A 20,255-nucleotide genomic window follows, 5' to 3' on the forward strand; every position below is an offset into this window, starting at 1 on the left:
CTCTTGACTGATTTTTATAGATATACTTATTTTTACTGCTTTTCTGCTTCTTACTTTTCCTACTCTTGCTTATGGTCTTTTCTTTCCACTTAAAGAGTCCTCTTTAACATTTTTTGCAGGGCTGGTTTGGTGGTCACGGATTCCTTTCACTTTTATCTGCAGAACTCCTTATCCTTCTATTCTGAATGACAGCCTTGCTGGATAGAATATTCTTGGTTGCAGATTTTTTCCTTTCAGCACTTTGAATGTATCATGCCACTCCCTTTAGCCTGAAAAGTTTCTGCTGAAAAATTAGCTGATAGCTTTACAGGGTTTCCCTTGTATGTAATGCTTTTATTTTCTCTACCTTTAAAATTCTCTCTTTATCATTACTTTTTGCTGTCATAATTACTATCTGTCATAATATGGACCTAATTGAATTAATTTTATTGGGGGATCTCTGTGCCTGGATGCGGATTTGTTTCCTTCTCCAGATTAAGGAAGTTTTCAGTTATTATTTCTTCAAATAAATTTTCTTCCCCCTTTTCTTCCTCTTCTTCTTCTGAGATCCCCATAATGTGAATGTTATTACATTTTATGGTGGCATTGAGTTCCCTAAATCTGTTCTCATTTTGCCATTTTTTTTTATCTCACCTGCTCAGCTGGATTATCTTCCATTACTCTGTCCTTTAGGTCCCTGATTTATTCTTCTGCTTCCTCTACTATTTATTCCAACAAGTGTATTTTAAATTTCATTTATTGTGTTCTTTATCTCTGATTCGTTCTTTTTTAAATCTCATTGAAAGGTCTCACTGATGTCCTCCACTCTTTTCTCAAATCTAATGAGCATATTTATGATCATTACTCTGAATTCTTTATCAGGCATATTATTTATCTCCATTTCATTTAGGTCTCTTACTGTGATTTTGTCCCATTCTTACATTTGAGACATATTCCTTTGTCTCCTCGTTTTGTCTAACTCTCTGTGTCTGTTTCTGTATGTTAGGAAAGACAGCTACATCTCCTGCATTAGAAAATAATGGCTTTATGAAGAAGAAGTCCTGTATTACCCTGCATTGCAGTGTCCCCTATTCACCAGAATCTGGCACTTCAGGGGTGTCTCCTATGTGTGATGTGTGTGCCCTGCTGTTGTGGGTAAGTTGCTTTTTCCTTTAGTCCAGTCACCCGCAGTGGATTTTTTGTTTGTTTGTTTGCCTGTTGTGGGTAGTGTTTAGTTCCTGTGGTGTTAGTGGGCTAGTGTGAGGATGTCTAGGGCTTGATTTTAGTCAGACCAGGTGTTTTCCAGAGAATCAGTACCACAGTACCAGCAAACTTTTGGGAGTTTTCCCTGTGTTGTACACTGACGAGCTTTCATTGGTAGATAGGTCCTCATCTTCTATTATTAAAAAAAAAAAAAATGTAACCACATGCTTTATAGCTTGATGATATTATATCTGATGATCTTACATATCATCCTGCAGAAACAGTTTTTGAACTTTCAGATGTTCTAAAAATTATTTCAGGATTTTCTTTTTATTTCCTCCTTGCCCATTTTCTAAGAGACACATGAAAAATGAGAAAAATAAAGAATCTGAAGTTTTAAAATTTTATACACACACACAATGGTAATTTATGTGTTTACAATATATACATTTATATACTCACTATAAATAACGTATTATAAGCATGTTATATACATTATATAATATTTATAGGTATATACTATGCTATACACACACACACACACACACACACACATATATATATATATATATATGTATTTGTTTCAATCTTTTTCTTCTAAATGCTTGCCTCTCACTCCACTCTCTTCTTTCATACCCTCACCTCCCCACATACTCCATGTTAATATCATGGTATTCTACGTTTTTGTTCAGACTCATATATTCATATATATAAAAATATGCACATATATGCAAAGACACACACACATATTTGGGCGTGTAGTTTTGTTTGTCTTTCCAGTAAAATTAATCATAAAACACATTTAAAAAAATATTTTTCTCATGCAAAATAACTCATGGAAATCCTTCCAAAGTAGAGCTCTTATCTATCTATCTATCTATCTATCTATCTATCTATCTATCTATCTATCTATCTTAGTTATACTATATCCCTGGCCATGAATTCATGTAATTTATTCAAGTATTTCCCTACTGTGTGCATTGATTTTATTTCCAGCGTTTTGTCTCTCTGAACAATTCCATAGTAATGGTCTCTGAGTATGTATTTTCAAACTGATGGCTTTATTTGATGGGAATAATTCTTAGAAACATGAAACTGACTTGTAAGTAGATTTAACTGAATTTTTGTCCTGTTTCTTTCCAAAAGAAATATATGTTTCATGACATGCATATGAGTATCATTTTTCCTACCTCTCAGCTATGATAGATTTTTTTTTGTTCTGAATTTTTGTGCACTATGATTGTATAAGATAGTAGTTCATTATCACTTTATGTTGCACTTCCATGACTACATCTTATTCTGAGTCTTTTAATTCGGTAAATGGTTACATAGACTTTTTCTTTCATCAACTACCAATTCATATTCTTTGTCTATTTTTCTTTCCATTAGTTATACTTCAAAAGCATTAAAACGTCTTTATATATTATAACCTTTGATTATTAGTTTTCTATGAATTTTGTTTGATATCTTTTTTCCTAAACAACATAATTTTTATATAACATAAATTATTATCTTTTTTTTGGATTTTTGGTTGTTAAAGTATGGCAAATTATGCCCACTTTTCCCCTCAATTGCACATGAAGTCTTTACTCCATTAAGAATCATATTTTGGCAGTGCCTGGGTGGCTCAGTGGGTTGAGCATCTGACTCTTGATTTTGGCTGATGTCATGATCCCAGGGTTGAAGGATCACACTGAGAGTGGAGCCTGCCTGATATTCTCTCTCTTTCTCTCTCTCTCTCTTACCCTCTGCCCGCCCCTCTCCCTCACTTGCTCTCTCTCTCTAAAATCAAAATTAAAAAAAAATAAAAGAATTGAATTTTGAATATCATGTAATTTAGAGGTCTAATTGTTTTTTCTTTCTGATGGAGATACAGTAACAGCAGCACCATTTAATATTTCATTCTATCACAATAATTGAACAGCAAATTTATTATATTCAAATCTCATGTCTAGGATCTATTTATTGTTTATCTTCTCTGTTGTATTAATTTTTCCATTCATATGCAAAACTATTATATGAAATACAATATATTTTTACCTTCTGAATTTTATAAAGACAACTTCACTCTGTACCAACCCTTCACTGCTATTCTATTTTATACTTCTTAGGTTATTTTCAGGCTTTTGTCTTTTATTTAATGTCTAGATTATTTTATTTAACTCAATTTAAGAAATCATATAAATAGACCTCTGGGAATTATTTGGGATTATATTAAATTCACTTATTAATTGGCATATTTTATATTAGATGGATTCATTCAAAAACATGGCATGTTTTTCCATTAATTCAGAACACATATTGCAGTTTTAGATATGAATTCATACATTCTTTATTTAGATTCTACACCATTTTTTGAAGATTTTTTTCCAAAACATTTTATTTTTTAAGTTATCAATGAAATATTTTTTCATTACCATCATTTATTCCTAAAACATAGCTATTAATTTTTTATAATTAACTCATATCCAATTACTTTCATATTCTTCCAAATACTCTAGAACTTTTTTTCTAGTCTCTATCTATAAAAGTATTTTATATTTATATTGTAAATATATATATGGATATATTTATATTTTAAAGTATTTTATATTGTATAATTTATCAGCAAATTTGTTTTTTCTTTTTTAAGTTTATATAAATTATTTTATCTTATTTTCTTAGAACATTTGCTAGAAATCAAAGACAATCTAAAACAAGCTGCAAAAAGGGGCACCTGCGTGGCTCAGTCGGTTAAGCATTTGACTTTAGCTAGGTCATGAGTTGAGTTGAGTTCATGAGTTCAAGGCCCGCATTGGGTTCTGTGCCAACAGCTCAGAAACTGGAGCCTGCTTCAGATTTTGTGTCTCCCTCTCTCTCTCTCTCTGCGCGTCCCCTGTTCATGCTCTATCTCTGTTTCTCTCTCTCAAAAATAAACATTAAATAAAAATTAAAAAAAAAAAAACTACAAAGAGCATCCATATTTAGATCCTAATTTTAACTGAAATTATTCTAGTTTTCTTTTTTTGTCATTTAGGCAAAATTTAAATTGAATATTATTGATTTGAGTAGTTTCTTTTCTACTTCTTATTTAGAGATTTGTTTTAAAAATAGGAAGAGATGTTAAAATGTATTAAATGCTTTTTAAACATCTACTGGTAATGTGCTTATACATTTTCAGATAAGAAGGCAGTTTTGTATTCCTTTAATAGACCTTTTTTGGTAATATTGTACTTTTATTCTAGTGGTTAAAGACCTCAGAAATTGAATTTCTTATATTGTGGTTCTCAGATTTGGGATCTTTAAATATTTGTTTTTAATGGGTAAATTACTGGGTCTCACCAAACACAGGGTCTAACATTTGAAATCCATCCTTACATTTTGGTATTTCCCCCTTCCCACCCCCCCCCCCAAAATGCAATCCTAGATAATTTATCTCCCAATCTCTTTGTAGCCAGAGTAGAATGCATCCACTATAAGCTTTAAATTGGGTGTTATTAATACAAAGAAGTAGAAACTACAGAGGATCCATTTCAGTGTCATATGACAGAGGTAGCAGCAACAATGTTGAGTTTCCTGGGCAGTAGGGGTAACTGTGCTAGAGACTGCATCCTGTGTTGAATGGGCAACAGCAGGACATGTGAAATTCAGTGCACCGTAGCCACAGAAATGGCAGCCCTGGTGGAGGGATTGGGGGATGGGCTCCTCTGTGTTTCAGTCAATCTTTCTGAAACTGAAAACAAACCTACAAAATTTAATTTTATTTATGTATTCATTCAGTCATTTAGTTAGTTAAAGTTAGTCAGAGTTGAACTCTCCTGCTTATATGCAACGGACTATTGAATTAGCAGTGCTTAACAGGAAGGAGCCATAAATCAACTTTATTCTTTCTTCCACTGGCCCTTAAAGCCTATGTGATAGGCTATTTCTTTTCCTGCTATTGGATGAAATTTGGGGCACATTTCATAGCTTTTCCAGTTCCCTGTAGTAATTCCCAGGAACAGCCCCATTTCTGTAATTAAAATGTCCAGTTCAATAATTAAAAAAAATTATGAATGTTCTAATGCTTTCGCCATTCCCTCCAGTTGTGTACTAGTTCAGGCCTGATATCCTGAAAGCCTAGGACAGAATAACAGATAGTGGGGGACTGACTTAGCCACCTTTCTTCCTTTGTATACTTTGATCTTTGACTCTTCCCTTCCACTCTCATAGCCACAGGGGCTAGTTCTTTCAGGGTGATAGACATGATGATGACTGAAGGAGGAGTGGAGAAGAAAAATGGGATCCTGTCTTGTGTAGATCGAGAAAGTCTGCAGATCTTAGGACAGAATGCTTGAAGTCTTTCTCACTTGGCTGGAGAAAAGAAAGAAGCATAACCTTCTTATCCACCTGGAGAAACAATGAAGCACTCACAATAAAAAAATAAATAAATAAAATAAAATAAAATAATATAAAATCCCTGTCTTCCATCCCTAGGTTCCAAATTCAACTCCTCTTAAAAGGGAGGTAGAGAGCAGTTTCCACTGTCATCATGCATGGTCTGGTAGTTCACTTTGCCAGATGTTTTTGGCAACTTCTAAATTGCTATAAGCCTTTAGGTCTCTGCCCAAAGTGATAGAGACACAGTGCAAAGTAGCATTCCATTATTCTTGCAACCATGAGCTCTGACACAGAGCTTTCTGGCCTTCTAATAAACTTTTTTTTTACCTAACCTTAGCCCCTGATTTACTGATAAGGCAGACTAAAAACATACATTTTTGTTCTACTTGATTTCATATATAACAATAGCATTGGTGGTTATTATCAAGACAACTTCACTAAAAAATACATATATATATACGTATATATACATATACATGTATATATACGTATATATACGTATGTATATGTACAGGGAGGAGGGGCAAAGAGAAAGAGACAGAATCCCAAGCAGGCTCTTCACTGTCTATGAAGAGCCCAATGTAGGGCTTGATCTCACAAACCTTGAGATCACGACATGAGGCGAAATCAAGAGTCCAACACTTAACCAACTGAGCCACCCACGTATCCCAAGACAGCTCCATTTTTATAGGTCAATACACACCTTCTGCTCTAAATTTTCATTTCTTTAGTTTCATAAGCGGCCCTGTTTACCTTTTTAATCCATCTTTAGAAACCTTTTAGAAAGATGTAATAGTAATAGCTAATACATATGTAGTATACTTATTTCATTATTCCAAAAACATGTATTTCTAGATATCTATTCATTTATTCATCTTCTTATCAGAAATACAATGTGTATTTCCTTCTTTTAACAATATCAGTCATTTCATCCATAATACAAGCATCAGCATCTTCCGGTATTGGGCAAGATATCTTTAGTAGGATATTGTATAACAATGGGTCATTAGAATAGAATAAAGATACCTCAACACGAGAAACAACTGAAAGGAACCATTACCTCCTGGTCTAGCCAACAAAGCTTGAAGGACAAAAAAACTTGAAACAAGTCATTATTTAAAAAAAAAAAAAAAAAAAAAGCAAAAGCAAAATTATGAACCAGCTTGAGAAAAACCTCACCTGAGGTAAAGAATGTTTTACACACAAGTCCAGAGCTGACCTGAAGGTACAAAAACAAACTAACTAACCACAAAAACCAGCTTTGTTTCTCCCACTGATACCAAATGGTCCTCTTTCCAATAATTAATTTAAACACTAATCCACAGGGGCTCCACACAGGCAGAAAAGACAATTTGTGTCTAGAATGTATCAGGCAATCTAGCAAGTACCCAGTACATTGGATTCTGCTTTTAGCTGCCATCACCTAACAGTATGGACTTAGCTTTTTGAAAATTGGGGAAAATTAGCAATAGTCTCAAATGCAGCCCCTGACCAGTCACCACTGGCATGCTCCACTTGTGAGAATCCACCATTATTTCTGAAGCTGATACCTATTTGAAAAGTAACTGCATGAAACCAATTCTAATTAAAGTTGAATAAGAATCAATTTAACTTACTGGTTACAAAGAGAACTGGGTAATCACCCAGATCTCTGTTTTTGCCTTTACTATTATTATAATTTGAGGCGAGTTACTTAACCTCTGTCTGCACCTAAATCTTCTCTTTATATGTGCTCTGCTGTGGGAAGCACCTTTTAGCCAGAGCTTGTGAAAGGCAGGGAAGACTTTTTGGCTGAAAAGAAGAGGACTGGAGGTTGTCAGGGAGCAGAAAATCCATAGCAGTGGGAATTTCTTCCCACAAGAGACAAAATAGTAGAAACCAAAAGGTGGCAAGATTAGCAGAACTGAGGGATTTATAAACTACAGGCAGTGCTGTGATTAAGTCATACATCTCTGGGACCTCAGATTAGAGGTGCTAAAACATTTTTTAACCACACACATACACATTTCAGGGAGTTATTAAAAAATACTTTGTAAGATGCATCCTAGAATAAGATTTAGATTTCCTGCTTAATTGAGTGGCACAGACGGACAAAATGGGAGTTACTCTAAATGCAAGTATTTTATTTATATTTAAAATCCAGTAAAACCTTATAATGGTAGACCAGTTTTAAAACAATGGGTGACTTCTGCCTTCATAATGTCCCAAGGGAAAAACTTAATTGCATTTCCAGCATGGTTGTATCTATTTTTCATGCATATTTCAATTATACAAAATGTACAACTCCAGTGCATTTAGCCATGTGTGTTGTCTACAGAAAAGTATCTCTACTGTTTCTCTATTGTCAGCTGACCATTCTTAATATATTAGACATCTGTAAAATCTGTGCATCTGTAACTTGCCTGGATGCTATGGGATCAGCTCTTCCTTCAACTGACAATTGCCTTCCTTTTTTGCTGTCAGTTTGCTTTTCCTTTCATGGGATTTCTAAGAAAACTGTTTTTTTTTTTTTTTTAAACAGTTTAATAGCAACCCCTTGCCACTTAAACAAGAGAGATACAGTAATCTCCATCAAAATAATGGAGATTTCAACAAGAATATTATAAATATCAGAGATGTAACCACATTGGAGGTGATTTCACAATGTCGATCAGTGTCCTGCCTCATGCCATCCCCTTCTTTTATCTGCTGTACAGTTGTCTATGGATCCAATATTGGAATTTCCCAAAACATACAAGAAAATTAAGTCAGGAACTTATGTTCTCCTGTTAGAAATGATAAAAGAATCTAAGTTTGGTGATCATGAGGACTCAAATAATTGATGTGGTCAGATTTATTGTTTCTGCAGAACCAGAGGCTGTCAATCAAAATGACTGATGGCCACTTATTTATGAATTAGTAAGAATGGGGTGGGATCTCTCCACACTAGATTATAAATAATTCCTAGCAAAGAGACAATAACAAAGTCAGCTATTGGTAGGACTTCAAGAAAATTAATTGTTTTTTTATAATTTTCTGGGAAAAATCTGAAAATTAAAATTTTCACTTTCAACATTGAGTGACATCATCAGATATAGAAGGGAAGGCCTCAAGTTACCAAAAATAGAGGGTTTTATTTTTCATTTGTTTATCTAAGGAAAACAATCACATTTCTTTTCTTCCCTTTTTAAGACTATTTCATAATATTTCTTTGGAGTAGAAATCAGGGCCACGATTCTGCTTACAAAGGTAAAGTGGACAAAGGTAAGAGCCTGAGAATGACGCTGTTAAGCTTATCTATGCACCCATGTTGTGGGGGAAATTCCAGGTATATAAAGAAAGTCTTGTAGTCCACCCATTATTTTCATTAGAGAAAAATCCCATCACAAAAGCTTAACGTCTTGCCTATAATTAAGTTTCCATTTAATATTTAATAACTTCTCTACTCCGTATAATTTTTCATCCTTTCCTTATCATAATTTGGGTAAAATGCTGACAAATTAATACACAAGTTTTTAGAGTCTTTTAAGTTTAGTATTCAACTCAACTAGTATAAGCTCTGTTTTTCTTTTGCTTGACCTCTTGTCCCAAAACTACATGCTGACTTCTCACTTGGTAGCTAATAAGAAATTATTTAAAATTATTACATAAAAAAGGGTTTTATGTTATATAGTTCAGAATATACTGCAACTAAGTAGCACGTACTCAGTTCTAGAAAAGAATGTAAGTTTAATAAATGTGTGTGCTAAATTTTATAGTCTGATATTAAGCTATCAACCAAGTTCAATTTTAAGAAACTGCCTCAAACTCAAATTAATTCACCTTAAATTATATTTATACATTAAATTCAAGCAGCTGGAATTTCATAGCAAAGTAATAAAATGCTAATAAAGCTAATGGAAGAAATTCTGCCTTCAAGACACTAATTCAATGAAAGTTATATGTACCTAAGAACAGTATCCCTTTGACTGAGAACTGATTCCCCTAAAATATTTCGGGTTCTTAAACCTTAGCAACATTAGGACCTGACTGATGTTTATGGATATAAGTAAAATAAGATGAGACTTAACACTAGTCTTTTACTGTCTTATTAGTTCGAAAATTAATAAGTCTGATTTTTGGCTCCTTCAAAAACATGAAAGGAGCATTAATTAATTAGCTAATTAATTAATTTTATGTATTTATGTAGTCAGCCTGTTTTGGGTATTAAAATTCTTCTTCCAAATGGGCATAGTTGGGTGACAGGAAACAACTTAAAATCTGGTTTGCTTTATTTACATATTTCAAAATAACCATGCTACGTATATTGAAACTCAGCCTACAAGTTCAACAATATGACCAAGAATAACTCACAACTTAAATTTAATAACTAGTTTCCTTTCAGAATATTTTCTTCCATTCTTTGCTCCTAAAACACGTACAGATATTTATATAGTTACAATCAAAGTGCATCTAGAATTTTTAAAATTTATTCTATTACTTTCATTTGCCTATAAATGTTCATAGAAAGATTCATACTCATTGGTAGCCAACAGTTTTTACTAAGGAATTCCAAAGGTTACTAACATTGAAATAAACTATTACTTCAATACATGAACACAAAGTTTATTACTAAGATGTGAACCTATGGATCAAATTAGGAAAAAAAGTAAACATAATATTATTTTAAGAACTAATATACCTTATATTTACTACTAAAACATGAGTCTTTCTACTTGCTAGGATGAAATGGCAATAATTATAATAGTCAAGATTTTCTATAGCTTACTGAATCTGAACATTTCTATAACTTTGGATCTCAACCTAAGTGGATTCTTTCTTGATTGAATGACTTTTAAATGAAGTATTGATATGAAATATTAATAATTATAAATTAAATATATTAAATAATAAAGACATCCAGAAATTAAAATAAATAAATTATGTATATTGTTACAGAACTACCCTCCCCTCTTCTCCACATTCACAGCATTCCTGTCAGGTCAAAGCAATACAGTGTATTATTAAATAAATATCAAATGTTAGATAAATATAATAATAATTCAATTATCCTAAGTTGATCTTTCTATACTGTCAACCACCAGAACAAACCCTAATGTACATACATAAAGGCAAAGGGTGTTCGACCAAACAGAAAGAAATGCATACCCTTCAGTCATAGGGTGCAGCAACTTTACTTTGTCCTTGAACTCAACTCCAAGGTCTTAGATACAATAATAACTGCTTCCTGGTTTATTGCTAAATCCTCAGTTAACCAAAAGTAAATTGGAAGAGGAAAAATTACAGCAACAGCAGTAAGAAATGGTATTTAAAAAGACTGACAGTGAGGAAAGAAATCATTAACCATACAAATATTACTAAATTATTTGCTATCATTTATCAGAACGTGCCATGTGCCAGGCACGGTAGAGGCATTTGATATTTCACCCAACTTTTACAAGAGTGCTTCAAGGGAGGCACAATCATTGCCAGTTTACAGGTGGGAAACTACAGTTTCTCAGAGATGTTGAATGGTTTGAAAAAGATGGCAGAACAATGATTCAAGAGCAAGTCTACTGAACTTCAAAGCTCTTTCTGTGAGAATGAAAAACTGGAGCACTCTGAATACTTTGTTTAGAGGGGAAAATCCTACATACTTTTTACTTCATTAGGACCTCAACGCATTATGAATTTGCATAATACATTTAGATACAGTTATCACGTTGTTTAAGATGGCAAATGGATAAAACATTCTATAAAGTTTCTTATAAAAATTTCTGACAAGTGTGTATAAGACCCATATTTCTATAGATTAATTTCATAATAATTTTGTTCTGTTGATTTTTATCCTTCTAGATGAAAGGAGAATGAAAGGATGTGAGTTTTAAACTGTAACGACCATAAAAATGTTCTGCTTTCAGACTATTCATGTATATTTAAATTGAAATATCAAAAGATGTGATATTTGACACATAACATATTAGTTTAATATATATAGTTTAATTTAAATCTTCATATAGAAATCGAAAGTCATATACTTTTCATAACCCACTGGCTCAAAACCCTTGCATAGTTAATCAAAACAATTTCTTAAAAATCATAACTTATTAGGGAATTTATCATTATAAAAAATATGGTTTTCATAACCTTAAGCTCATAATCTCTTAAGAGATCATGAAAAAAATACTAGAGGTTTAAATATGAAATGTGCAAAAAAGAACTATAAGAGTTCCTTACTTTCTTTTTTCTTTATTTCAATAATACTATGGCCCAAAGCATAATGGATATGTCATAAATCCTTTTAATTTCATACACTAGAAAAAAATGAAAATAATAAAGTATATCAAATAACATTAAATTCTTTTTATTGAAACTGAGGATATCCTTCGGTTTAAATGGAAAAAAATTAAGTAGTTATCTTATGTTCTTGGTCTAAGGCAAACGTTGGTTTACATGAAAAGTTATTACCACCTTTCTAGGATTCTCTTCCAGTGTTCATTACTGGCAAATGATACAGAGTAAAATAGGTGATCTCCTATTGTTCAAAGGGATATTATTTCTTCAGTGACAATATTTATTTCAGATAGGTGCTCTAATTATATCAGAATCCATTTTCCTTCAGAAATTTTATGTCAACTTATAATAATACATGAATACATTTTTAAAACCTGCTTTACTAATTTTCTGTTTGTGTATCATTTAGGAAGAAGAATTAACATAAATGCTTAGCACATCATCATAAGTAATTTTATCATAACCAGTTCCTCTCCATGGCAATAGTGTCACAGAGAAGATTCCCCTTGGAATACATCTCAGAAATACATTGCTTAAGAAACACACATTGAAGGGAGTGGGTGTTACAGACTTTGTAATCCAAAAACAGCCCACAACATCCATTTTGATTGAAAAAAGATTTTAAAATATATTAAATAGTGTTAAAGTTCATTACAAAACCACTATGTCATTTTAAAGTAACTAACAGGGTAGTATTATTTGCTGCTTTAACATAGGAAATGTACATTTGGCAACCCATCAAATTTCCAGGGCTTCTTTAGAGCTATTATTTCCTTTCATAAATAAAGACCATTCAAAAGCATTTCTACTTGGTCAAAAGCCAACCAGACTGACATCAAACTTTTTTCACTATTCATAGTGAAAGTCTTGGACTATGCCAGTAAACCTTTGATTATATTGTCTTCTGTTTCTAACTTTGGAAACTTAAAGAATATCTTTTCTCTATTCTCAAAGAAATGTTACAAAATGCATTGTTCAGTTGTTTTATTTCTTCTATAAAAGTGTTTCATGTCTGCCATCTGTATACCCAGTGTTGAGCTACGTACAGAAATATAAAACAACTAAGAAAATTTCTGTCTTGGGAGACTTCACAATCCAATGAAGCAGAATATATTAAAAATAAACATTTCCATGTGGCAAGTGCTATGGGAACTATCAAGAACAGCTATATTATAGATATGTAATTACACAACCTATCCAAATTTATTCAGGGACCTAGGTGAAAATGGCAACAAATCCTGCCTGAAGAAGGAACACGAAGTAAAAGCTTGAGCTGAGGTTGGGAAAGTGAATAGAGGCTAACATGTTCCAAACACAGTAAACAGCAAGCACTTGGAGGTATAAGAGAATGTAGTACATTCAGGAAACTGCAAGATGTTCAAAGTTGTTAAAGTAACACATATGAGTACTGGTCTTATAAGCAATGAAGATCCAACAAGGCCTTTGGTAAATGATGAATACAAGTCAAGTCTATATATTATAATGTTAATTTGCTTTATCAACAATTTTAATTGAGCATCTACTGTGCCTGGTCTTTTGTTAGACCATGGAGAAATAACTACGACCCAGCACAATGACTGTTCTCATGAGGAAGATAAATCTTAAACAACAACAACAAAAAATAAGTAAGTAATAATTTCAGGTGTACAATGTTATGTGGGGTAGCCAAATCAAGAGAAGTCATAAGGTTTTAAAATCTAATTTAAAACATCAATATTTTCATTTATGTTTTATTTTATGGGTTACCATCAATTGAAATTTTTACTATTTTTCCTCTACTTACCTCTGCACTATAGCTTAATAATAACTGAGGCCAACTATTCCCATTTTGTTTTCATAATATTTTGGGTTTTTTTAACCTGTTTATTATGCCAATAAACTATTGTTTTTTTGGGAAGAGCAGACCTCCATACTATTCAGACACCTAAACCATATTCATAATACATATCTACATTAATTCAAGTCTCATTTACACATCATTAAAGGTTTGCGGTTTTCTTAATAAAATTACATGTGTTTTTTTTTTAATTTTATGTTCTAACAGGCTGCTGCTGATATATAACATCTCTAATTTAAAAAACAAAGTACAGCACTGTAGGTTCTATGGGAACATAAAGGCAGGTGAAGGATTTTAAACTAAGAGTTACGAAAAAAAGTTTAGTTGTCCTCAAAATATTTTAAACATTTATTTCAATAAAAACAAACTAGTCATATCTCTTTATGAATGTGATTATCTACTCTTCATTCCTGAAATTAACTTCACTTGGCTTTTTACTAAATCATAAACATATTAAGATAATCCTGACTTGTTTTTTTTTTAATTTTTTTAAATTTTTTAATGTTTATTTATTTTTGAGAGAGACAGAGACAGAGGAGAGCAGAGGCAGAGAGAGAGGGAGACACAGAATCCGAAGCAGGCTCTGGGCTCTGAGCTGTCAGCACAGAGCCGGACGCAGGGCTTGAACTCACAAAATGAGAGATCATGATCAGAGCCAAAGTTGGATGCTTACTTAACCAACTAAGCCACCCAGGCCCTCCTGACTTGTGGTTTTCCTAAACAGTAGTTTACTACTTCTCATTTCAGATTTATACATAAAAATCCATTTTAGTTGAGACTCAATTTAAATTTTTTATTTTCAATTATTCAATTTTTTTATATTGAATTATTCAATTTTTATTTCAATTATTTAATTTTCTTTTTATTTGATAAGTGAATATCACTTCCCTTGGCTTCTTCCCTTTGTGTGCTGATTAGAAGGACTAAGATCCAGATCCATTTTTTCCTCTATTAAGTAATTGTATGACCTTGTAAAAACCATCTAGCCTGTCTTTATTCTAATTTCATTATATTTATATTAATATATTACAACCGATTTTTTAGTTCCCTTATATAAACCTCTAATTGTCTGTTTATACATTTTTGGTGAACTGATCAATTAGTCACTTTTTCATTCAACATTCATTCAAAACACTAATTTAACACCTTAATCTATGCCAGGAATTATACCAAGTATATGTCATGGGGGGAGAGGCACTCCGCATATTTTGATTCTTCTGTTTATTTGTGACATCAAGATAGCTCTTATCTCTTTAAATAGAGCTCTCTTAAAAGATAGATTATTTTCTTATGATTATTTTTTTGATTGACACAGTTTTCATCATACAGCTTATTTGAATTTTCAAGTTATTTTGATACTGTACTAGTATGAACTGAAGTGTGTTCCCCAAAATTCATATGATGAAACCCTAATCTCCAATGTGACTGTATTTGGAGTTAGAGCCTTTAAAATTTTTTTTTTCAACGTTTTTTATTTATTTTTGGGACAGAGAGAGACAGAGCATGAACGGGGGAGGGGCAGAGAGACAGGGAGACACAGAATCGTAAACAGGTTCCAGGCTCTGAGCCATCAGCCCAGACCCCGACGCGGGGCTCGAGCTCACGGACCGCGAGATCGTGACCAGGCTGAAGTCGGACGCTTAACCGACTGTGCCACCCAGGCGCCCCTGGAGTTAGAGCCTTTAAAGAAGTGACTAAGATTAACTGAGGTCCTAAGAGTGGGGCCATAATCCAATAGGACTAATGTTCTTACAAGCAGAGGAAGAGAAAATCTGAGTGCACACACAGAGGAAAGTCCATGTGAGGACAGAGCGAAAAAGCGGGCCATCTTCAGGCCAGGGAGAGAGGCCTCACCAGCAACCAACCTTGCCAGCACCTTGAACCTTAGAATTCCAGCCTCCAGAACTGTGAGATAATAAGATTATGTTGTATAAGTCACCTAATGTGTGGTATTCTGTTATGACAACTCAGGGAGACTAAGATAGTAACAGGAGATACACACTTTAATGTAAAATTAAGAGAATGATTTTAATCAGAGTAGGTTTTTCCAATTAGTTGAAAATGACACCAATACATTACAAGAGCTATAACTTACACAGGTTATATACTCCTCTTTTCCTACTGAAATTCACAAAAAGTCTGCACTTCTCAAACAAATGAGACTGCTTTTTTTGGACATTTTAATGAGCTCTTTTAATTTCATTTGATATTTAAATGTGGGTGGATGTTCCTCAGGTTTGTTCTGACTCTTTTATAGTATCTTAATTCAGGGGCACCTGGGTGGCTCAGTCAGTTAAGCATCTGACTTAGGTTCAGGTCACAACCTCACGTTGTGGGTTTGAGCCCCGTGTTGGGCTCTGTGCTAACAGCTCAGAGCCTGGAGCCTGCTTCAGATTCTGTGTCTCTCTGTCCCTCCTCCACTCATGCTGTCTCATTCTCTCTCATTCTCTCTCTCTCTCTCTCTCTCTCTCTCTCTCTCTCTCTCTCTCTCAGAAATAAACATTATAGTATCTCAATTTAATTTACTCTATGAGTTTAATTTTAATCTAAATGCTGATAATTTCTATTTGTCATCTGCTGATGTATCTCCAGAACTGAAATCCAGTTCAGTAAAACACATGCTAGACACATACCTTTTTCTGTTCTCTGAGCATGTGTATCTACACATATGCAAAAGTGGACTCACTATCCCCCTTCACATGAGCTAATCCTTCTGTGTTTATCATTCTTGGGAATAAAATCATTATCTATCTAATGTATCACATTCAAGATATCTTCACCATCGTTGATTCATCTCCAACTGCTGAATTTAATAAATTTCTAAGTTCAGTAAGGTCTATGCCCTAAGCATATCTCGAATTTTATCTTCTCAATCTTTACTGCACGTACCACATTTAGGCAAACATTATCTCTAATTTATAAGTATTTCTCTCTCCAGTTTCACTCCTCATGTCCCTGCATCCATTCCTCACAGGAGAGCTTTCTACATTCCAAATTGCTCACTTACTTCAACAGCTCCCTGATGCCCCAAAGTAATGTTTAAATGTTTTGATGAAGTTTAGAAAATGCGTCATAATCTGCCTCAGATTACTACCTCTGTCTGTTATCCTAATTCTTACTACTCAATTTTTTTAGTCATGTTCAACTTATATTTAAATAATTCTTGTGTCTAGGGGCACCTGGCTGGCTCAGTTGGTTAAGCTTCCTACTTTTGATTTCAGCTCAGATCATGATCTCCCAGTTCATGAGTTTGACCCCCACATTGGGCTATGCGCTGACAGTGTGAAGCCTGCTTGGGATTCTCTGTTTTCCTCTCTCTCTCTCTGCCTCTCTCCTGTTCAATCTCTCTCTTTCTCTCCAAATAAATAAATCATAAATAAATAAATAAATAAATAAATAATAAATAAAGTGTCTTAAAAACATAATAATAATTCTAATGTCTTAAATGGGCAACAGTAATAATTATAGCAAACTCTGTAATAATAATGATAATAATAATAGATGAAAGCATATTTTTGGACCACTTCCTTTTGGCTAGTAACACACAAAAACATATATACACAAGCATATCAAATCTCGAAAATATAATTTTGATATAAAAAACATTATCATTGGAATTTACCAGAATCTTCGATCTTAAATGACCTCTCCAAAACAGTTCATCATTAGAATTCTAACCTAAGTCTACTGGACACTGATGTATGAGGCTATACTGACTTCCATGCATTCTTTTGCCTCTATGCTTTATATGGTTCCCTCTACCCACAAATCTTCATCCCCTTTTTGCATCCTTCACTCTTACTTTCTTAAGGTTTCAGACATCAATTCCATGATCAAACCTTCCAAGATAATGCCCCTTCCCAACAAATGATGACTTAAACCCCCCTATTTGATATTAGGCAAAGACACTATATTTATTATACATTTTTTACACATATCCTATAGAAATACATTTTAAATTATATGCATGTATATACAAGCATGTGTTTACACAGACATGCATATATATTTATAAATGTGAAACAGAAACCTTTGCTAATAGGTTTTAGAATTGCTTACTGTTGAAACTTCACCCTGTTTTAACATTGTTTATTTTGTTAATTTAAATTCTCCTGCTTCAATATTCCTTAATTAAAATGTATTAGTGGTCAATATTTCCTTGAAAGCTAGTCAAGAAGTCTTTATTCATGCATAATTGCTTTGCAGATATTAGTAGGGGAAAACAATCAAACAGCTGCAAATTAGACCTCTATTGGGATATTTTAGCACATTTTTTGTCCATGTGGTTAATTAGAAATCAGCCCATATAATGGTATAAATTTGGGTTACTTTACTAAACAGCCATGTGGTGCAGATGTAGCTCTCTATTCATTCTCTCTCCTTTTGGCTCTTTCCCTTTGCCTCTGCTTCTGCCTGTCCCTCTGGTTCTCTCCCTCCCTCCCAAGTTGCTGCAACATTTTCTAATACATAGGCTAGAAAAAAATTGCATTTTCAAAGGACGTTTACTTAATATTGGTAAGAGCTTTGCAAAACAAGTATCACTCTATGAAAGTATCCTTCTAGTTCTTACAAAATACCATTAATTAGGGGCACCTAGGTGGCTCAGTCGGTTGAGCGTCTGACTTCAGCTCAGGTCCTGATCTCACAGTTCATAAGTTTGGGTTCATGAGTTTGAGCCCCTCATCAGGCTCTGTGCTGACAGCTCAGAGCCTGAAGCCTGCTTCAGATTCTGTGTCTTCCTCTCCCTCTCTTTGCCCTTTCCCCACTTATGTTCCAACGTTCTCTCTCTCTCTCTCAGAAATAAACATTAATTTTTTTATACCATTAATTAGACCATAGTCAGAGTAAAACACATGTTTTATAAAAATTAGAACACGATGCTCTCTGTTTAATTCTCAGGACTAACAACACTATATAAATTGTTTAAATTATATCAATGGACCTGTAGCACAAAGAAGATTGAACTGCAGGGTAAAAGCTATCTAAAGCCCATACATTATGAAAATAACAGAGATACCAATTAATGTTTAATGTAGAAAGCTGAATATGCATGCCAAAAGTTAGGTTTTACCATTAAAATATAAAAATAGAATTGTGATTTAAACTACATTAAAAGAAAGTAAAACTATAACAATCAAACAAAGGGTATAAAAAATAAAGAGAAACAAAAACTCTATAAAATAAAATTAATGAATAATATTCCAGATATTTGTCAAATATGTTAATCACACATAACTTGAGAGTAAGACAAGAATATGTCTTTCAAAATACCTAATGATATGATCTTTACGCAAGATATACATAAACATAATGTTAACATAATATTACAAAGTATTTGAGTAGAAAATGTGATAAGAAAATATAAGTATTAGCCAGAGTAATATTATGGAAGCTCTATTAATATCAGTAAAATAAGGCAAAAGTATTAATAAAGTTTGTCATTTCTTTATAATACAGAATAATTTTTTTTTTAGGAAAACAAGGAAGTTTTATATGCCAGTTAGTGTTCTTAAGTACATTACATGCATTATCCTAACTAATCCAAAAATACTCTATGATTTGGATATTATTAATACTCCCATTTTATACATAATGAAGCTGAAGGAGAGAAAGGTTAAACTATGGTTACACACCACTGTGTGATGGAGAGTCTCTCACTCTCCCCCAATATTTATCTAAGGAATTGAAATCAGGATTTAGTGTTCAGGGCAGAATTACGTGGATATAACTGAAATTCTATCAACAGATGAATAAAGAAAATATGGTACATACATATAACTGAATATTATTCAGCCATGAAAACAGAAGAAAATCTTGCCATGTGACAATGTGGATGAACGCGGAGGACATACACATTTCACGTAAGTGAAACAAGCCAGTCACAGAACGACAAATACTGCATAATTTCACTTCGGTGAAGTATGTCGGATAATCAAATCACAGTATCAAAGAGGAAAATGGCAGCCACTAGGGGATGAGAGTGAGAGAAAATGGGAGTTTCTAATCAAATCAATTAGAGACATGCTATACAACACTGTCCCTACAGTTAAGAATACTGTACTGCACACTTAACAAATTAACAGCCTAGAGCTCATAAGCGCTCTTACCACCATAAAATAAAATAAATAAAGTTTGAAATTCTCCTTGAAGCACTATTAATGAGTTTGTCTACCTTGTTCAGGATTATGTAGAGTGATGATTTTCATCTGGTCTGACTGGTCACACCATTTGACTAAGACACCATGCGCACACCTTGGCTGGTTCGTAACCTGAAGAGAAGTTCGTCTTGTGCAATCAAGGGACTACCTTGAGGGGATGCACTCAAATGTTTTCCATGCAGCCTGTGCATGCTTTATCTTACTGTGTCATATTTTCTACAATTATTAAAACTTTATGTGAATATACACTGTAGAATCTTGTGTCTCTTTAATTATGCAACCCTAAATAATCACTACAATTCTTCACCAGACATCATTCAAAATATAGATTCTTAATATTAAATTCCTAAAAACAAAAACAAAAAAAAATTAATTTAAAGCCTTTAGAAAACATCCAGAATAACACTTTATGAGGTCAGGGTAGAGAAAAATATCTTTTAAAACACCTTTTAACTAAAAATATCTTT

At 33.2% G+C, this 20,255-nt stretch overlaps 1 protein-coding gene across 2 annotated transcripts in view; it reads right to left on the reverse strand.

The window, feature by feature from the left end:
* Positions 1 to 20,255, reverse strand: part of MDGA2 (MAM domain containing glycosylphosphatidylinositol anchor 2) — an 860,340-nt gene that overhangs the window by 334,903 nt on the left and 505,182 nt on the right. The window lies entirely within an intron of this gene.

This window comes from Herpailurus yagouaroundi, unplaced genomic scaffold (genome assembly GCF_014898765.1).
Source record: "Herpailurus yagouaroundi ecotype Mexico unplaced genomic scaffold, PumYag 141, whole genome shotgun sequence".
NCBI classification, from domain to species: Eukaryota; Metazoa; Chordata; class Mammalia; order Carnivora; family Felidae; genus Herpailurus; species Herpailurus yagouaroundi.